Source organism: Callithrix jacchus, chromosome 5 (genome assembly GCF_049354715.1).
Source record: "Callithrix jacchus isolate 240 chromosome 5, calJac240_pri, whole genome shotgun sequence".
Lineage (NCBI taxonomy): Eukaryota > Metazoa > Chordata > Mammalia > Primates > Cebidae > Callithrix > Callithrix jacchus.
In genome coordinates, this window is record NC_133506.1 from 54,267,630 (window position 1) to 54,274,182 (window position 6,553).

Genomic DNA, 6,553 nt, shown 5'->3' on the forward strand with positions numbered 1-6,553 from the left:
CACCCTGCAATCCTGTATTAATCTTAACAGTGGGCTCATGTTTCTTCCAGTGTGTTTGTGTTAGGGGAGGGCCCAGCCAGTTTTGTGATCCTTTGGGCCCCTGACTCTTTGTTTTGTGCCTGAGGCCTTTGCCTTGGTGTCTGAAAGTTGATCTATCTATTGGATGCTTTCAAAGGGACAATCTATTTCCTGTCCAATATACAAAATGGAAAACTGCCTAAAAGGCAGATAATTATTTTTCTTATGAAAATATATGCTTTACGTACATACCAAAAAACATTTGGAAATCTTAAAATAAAACTGTGGTGTGCTTTGTTGAGAAGTAATTCTTAAACACAGGCTCTAGGAGACTTGACTTTCTAAATGACTGTTTCCTACTCTGTTACACCAAAACTTCAGGGACAGTGTTTGCCAGTGGAACTCAAAGCCAAGACTGTGTTTCCCCTTGATTGTTCCTGTCCTGGGGTCCCCCAAGGAGGACCTTTGTCCTGAAGCTTGACTTTCATGCATACGTACGCTGGTGGGAGATGTGGACCTGAGTCACAGTAGGGTTATGTGGTTTCATCACCAGAACCTATACATACAAAAGATAGCAGCTGTCCTGCCAGGTCTGCTTGGCACGCTTGGCGTTTGGTCCTGAGGTGCTACAGTGACTCACAGCACTTCCCTTCAGAGCCTGTTGACAAACCACACAAAAGAAACAGCCGCCTCCTCTTGTTCTCTCACCTTGTTTTTTGTTTGGAAATTACATTTCCCCAAGTCGCTTGTTGGCCACGGGCTCTGTCCAAGAAGAATCAAATCCATTCCCAAAGGAGAGACATTTGCCATCGGGGTTTAAGAACACTATGACCGGCAATGGCAATGATATTTTAATAACATTAAAGAATCCTCCATCCCGAAGGGGATCACATAAAGGTGTCAACACCCGTGTGATTGGTGACCTCTTGGGTTATGTTCTCAGCTGAGTCTTTGGTTGCCCAGTCTTGAACCGGTGCTACAAGAGCATGCAACACAATCTAAAGAAGCATTGCCGTCAGTGGAGAGCTGCAAGATGCCACCAGTGACTTGGAGGCGTGACTTGCCAGGAGGCCTGGAAGTGGGTGGCCATTGGGGTGTCCCTTTGAACACTCACTTTGACAGTAGGTGAACAGGCTGGATATAGATTTCCTCTGTGCAATTTAGTGACCATTCTGTAAAAAATCTGATCCTGATCTGATGTTTGAGCAATCTAGAATCCTTCCTGGTCCATCTGCCATAGTTCTGCAGCCACATCAAAATCTACCTAGCCTAGCATCATTTATATCTAAATCTAATGGGATAGCATGTCATTCTACACACAGCCATGAGTTTGATCATAGGCATCCCTTACTCTAGTCAAGCCATGTGGAGAGATCTTTTCACAGAAGGAATGTCCCTAGTTGGGTGTAGGGAAGACAGCTCATCACAAAGACTTCCTCCTTCCCCATGGTTATAATTCATCGATTAGTTATGGTAAGTTTCCATTTCTTCTAAGATTTAGGGAGGCAGACCTGGTTCATCCAACGTGAGTTGCATTTCAGAACGTACCACTGTGTATGCACATACATGCATGCCTACAATTGTTTATTTTGGTGTGTATTAGCTCTGAAAAACTAATTGTCTTGGCCAGACAAAGTGGCTCATGCCTATAATCCTAGCACTTGGGGAGGCGAAGGCAGGTGAATTGCTAGAGGTCAGGAGTTCTAGACCAGCCTGGCCAACATAGTAAAACCCCATCTCTACTAAAATCTCTAAATACTGAATTAGCTGGGCGTGGTGGCACACACCTGTAATATCAGATACCAGGGAGGCTGAGGCAGGAAAATTTCTTGAACCTGCGAGGTGGAGGTTGCAGTGAGCCAAGATCACACCACTGCACTCCAGCCTGGGCAACAGAGCGAGACGCCATCTTAAAGCAAAAAAAAAAAAAAAAATCTAATTTTACTTTCAAATTTTCTTGACCACCCAGATGCCACTTAACCTTGTTGCCTGATGGTTTTGTTTAATTCTGTTTCGAAAATGACCTCCTCCAAAGTGATGGGTGCAAGCAGAGACTTAGCACATGTGAAAGTGCTTCCAATTTAGGATTCAGAGTTAGATTTTAGGTGTCAGTTGCGTGCATCTTGTCCCCAAATCCATGCCACCCTTGGATAGACATCAGGGTACACCAGTCTATGGCCAGGCTTTCTTACGACACAAGGGACATTCCATGGAGTCAAATGGCAGAGACTTGTGTACAATTATCTGGTCAATTGAGGCAAAAGAAAATAATCATGTCCAGTTGTCCAGATTAGCTCTCTGGACTGTCCTGAATGCTCAGGGTAACTGTGTGGTTCTCCACTTCAGCTCCGTAATCTGGCTAAAATGGACCATTTAAATGATACTCCCTTCGACACAATGCACATTTAAATCAGGCTCAGTTAAAAGACACCACTGGGCTTAGCATTTGCTGTCAAGGATAATTCTATAATTGCTGTTAACTAATCATCCAAATTCTGCCCTCAGTAGTCACTATTGCTTTCATTTTATAGATCTTGTAATGGAGGCAGACGATTCTCTGTGCACCATTGGTCTCTTTTTCTCAGAGGAAGTGTTGAGGGGATCAAATGTTTTCTTTGTATTTTTTTTAACTTGGTGTTCTGACCCAGGACACCATGCTAAACCTCCATTTTCATCAACTATGGGGGAAAGAGAACAACTCCCCCATCCCAACATCCCCCTTTTCCAGATGGGGAAACTGAGCCAAGTTTTTCTCTTGCCAAGGCCACAGGACTAGAACTAGAATTGTCAGTGTTCTGATTTCCAGACCAAGACTATTTCTGCTTCTGCCATTTTAATTTTTCATTTCTTTCCATAAAATTAAATGACCTTCCTCAAGAAAGATTTAATGGTCAAGATGCGATTTGGCAAAAGCTTCCTCAAGGATTTTTTTCCTATTACAAAGATGAGACCGGCTGAGGCTGAGAGAGATTTGCAAACAGTGGTATGTCATTATCCCCAGCTCAGTTTTTTGTGTAATTGGTGTGAAGAGATTGCTGCTGATGAATCAGCTGCTGCTCAACAGAAAATAATGATTCTTTCATGACGTGATTCAGTGTATGTACGTGTATGTTATGTTTGTGGTTGCTTATGAAAGGTATATGTGTACATAAAATGCTTATCGAGATGTATAATGTCATTTTAAAGTTGTAAATAATAAAAAATAGTCTTGAGCAAAACTGATTTTACAATTGCCTGAGAATGCAGCACTTCATTTCAACACTATGCAATGGCTAGAAATTGATTTTTTTAAAAATCCAATTAAGCCTCAAGGTTGGTTATCCGTTTAAAAGGTCGGATGAGTTAAACAATGACAGGACCTTCAGTTCATGCTAATAATTAAATCTGCACAGAACTTCAGCACTTACATACTGTGCCCCACAGAGGCATACATTTTGTATCTTTGCACAACACGGAGCTACCAAAGTCCCCAGCAGTGGTACAGATCAAAGAGCACACCCTGGACCCCAACTAGGGGAGTCCCTAAGCTGGCCACCAGCCCCATCACCTCTTCTGCTTAGATCACCGAAGCACCCCTCGCCACCTTAAGAGTGCTGAGTCCTTCCAGCTACCTGGCCCCAAGACCACTGGAAGACAAAAAGTAGCCTCTCATTTAAAGGGGGGAGAAAATATGTATTCACTACTTGGTTTCATGTTCTGCCGAGTTTATAATGCAACAAATAAATCCTGTGTTAAAAACAGTACTTTCTAAGTGTGTATTTACTGTGTATTCCTAGCACATTAAGAAAAAGACTTCAAAGTCTCTTTTTACGGTTCTCATAGGTAATGTTTAAGTTACTGGATTTATGAAGATGTTAGAAGCCACCAACCTGCTTGGAATGGTTTTTACTCTGTTTGGGTTATAATGTCACTCAGGTTTTATAAATCATTGAGAATGGATAGTTGATCTTATTTCAAATCTAGCATTTTAACCTGCATTGTAACATAAGTCAGGTTGCTGCATTTTAGTACTCCCCATCCGTTACTAGGAACCTGCCCAAAATATGGAATCTTCCAGATTTAGTGAGAAAAAAAATACTAAATTTCTTTCTCATTGTCCTTTAAAAAAACTAACAATTTTGGGTTAGTTTTTCCTTCCCCCACCCTTTCCTTATACTGCTTTGCTGCCACAATCCTCAGCAACAGATTTATGATTCTTTCTACTTTTTTTTTTTTTTTTTTTTTTGAGACAGTCTTGCTCTGTCACTCAGGCTGAAGTGCAATGGCACAATCTCAGCTCACTGCAACCTCCACCTCCCGGGTTCAAGTGATTCTCCTGCCTCAGCCTCCCGAGTAAATGGAATTACAGGTGCCTGCCACCATGCCTGGCTAATTTTTCTATTTTTAGTAGAGACAGGGTTTCACCATATTGGTGAGGCTGGTCTTGAACTCCTGACCTCAGGTAATCCGCCCACTTTGGCCTCCCAAAGTCCTTGGATTACAGGTGTGAGCCACCGCACCCTGATGATTCTTTTAACTTTTTAAAAGATCTACATTCAGATATTACAGATAGATGTATAATAAACACAAGTGTGTTTCTGGGAAAAGAAGGTGACTCAGGCTTTTGAAGATTGAATCATTTTCAGTGCACTAAGAGAAACATACTATTTAAAAGGATCCTGTAAGTGAAAGTTTTCCTAAAGAAAAGCTTCCTTGATCAAAATAAACATTTAGCTCCTATTTTGCTTTTCTGTAAGTCTCTTATTTTCTTGAGTTTGCCTGAAGGAATGTGGAGCCGCATTTGGTCTGTTAATTATTTCTCGTTTGCCTCTCACAGGCTGCCTGTCCCAAGGCTCCAGGTCTTCAACATGCCCTTGAAAACTTTTGCAACTGCAAAAATAATTTTGCTGGTGTTCAGAAGTAAATAAAATTTAGTTCCTGACACATGAGGGTTATTGCTGTCTTACACTGTGCCCTTCCTGAGAGGATAATTTAGGCTGCTAGAATGGCAAGGGACCTCAGAGAGCAACTAGTTCAGCCCCCTCGTTTTATCAAGAGGTCCTAAAAACTCATGCTAGGAAAGACATTTTGTTGGTAATAAACAGTTCTGCTGGTACATTTTTATTAACACATTCTCTCGTCCCACTGATATCAGGAAGTAAAGACAGTACGTGCAGATGAGGCTACCAAATGTGCTTTTCAAGCAAAGTGCAGAAGATGGCATGTAGTTTGCTACCTTTTGGTTAAGATCCATGAATAATCTTATTTTCAGTTAGAATCAGGAAAGATAAACCAAAAGCTAATACAAATGGTAACCTATGGGGGTAAGAAAGGTGACCTGTGGAGGTAAAAATGCTACCTATGAAGGATGAATGAGAAAAGGGGGCAGGGCAGAGATGGGGAGACTTTTTTGAACATTCATTTTTACTGGCGTGACTTTTGAACAATACAAAATGTATGTCATCAAAAAACAAAATGTAGAAAATGGAAAATGGTGAACCCTTCTGTTAAGTACAGATTCATGAACCTAAATCTATATCAAATCAGTAAGCTGCACAAAAATCAAGTAAATGTGGAAAATGTCACTGGGATATACTCTGAAGAACAAAAAGTGAAAACATCTTGAACTCTGTGTTGTGAGTCTGTTGTCGGGAGCAGAGGCCATTGGCGAGTGTTGTGGGAAACAGTGAGAATCTCTAGGAGGGGCTGGGAACTAGGGTCCTCACTGTGGCAGAGGGAGATGCAATTCTGGAAGACGGGCAGGTGAGGAAAAGCCCTGTAATGTGGATTTGAATGATAGGAATCAGTATCAACTATTATGTTAAAGAAAACCTGACCCAAGAGGACCAGGAGCAATGATGCCCAAGTGGCGAGAGCATGCCCAGCTCAAGAGCTTGACCTCTAACTCTGAAGCTCTTGGCTCTAACCAACCATTCTCCCCACTGAATGGAGCTAGGGTTTCTTGGAGAAATGACTGACTCTAGATTTGGGTCGAGGAAGGAACAAAGTGAGGCTGTGATGATCTTACTGTTCCAGAAAGGACAAGGTCCTTGAAAACAGGTAAGAACACATCAAAAAGGAGCTTGCCTGATGGGGCTCTCACTGGCCTCAGTGGGGACGCTTGGGAGCAGTGACACTTGAGGAGATGCACATCCATCTGGGCAGGGGCAGGGCTGGCTTCGTGGGTGTGCAGCCACTGCGGCCACATGCGCCCTGTGTCTGGTTTACTGCTGAGCTGTTGCCATGTTGAAATTGTTTTCTGAAACAGGCTCTGCATTATCACGCTGCCAGCCCCGGGGAGAGGGAGAAGGTCTTTGCTGAAGAACACCAGGTAGTAAGTGTAGAAGGGAGGATAGAGCTGGAAAATCACTCAGCCAATACTTGATTCAGGCAGAAATCATCAATGGGTACTAAAGACGTTCAGGAAAAGGTGGCTGGGACCCAGAAGATTCTTAGTCTCAAAGTGTTACATCATGGATTATAAAGAGGAAATTATTTTAACTCAACTAATTATAAAAGGAGGAAATACACTTTACCGTGAAGAGATCTGGCAGAC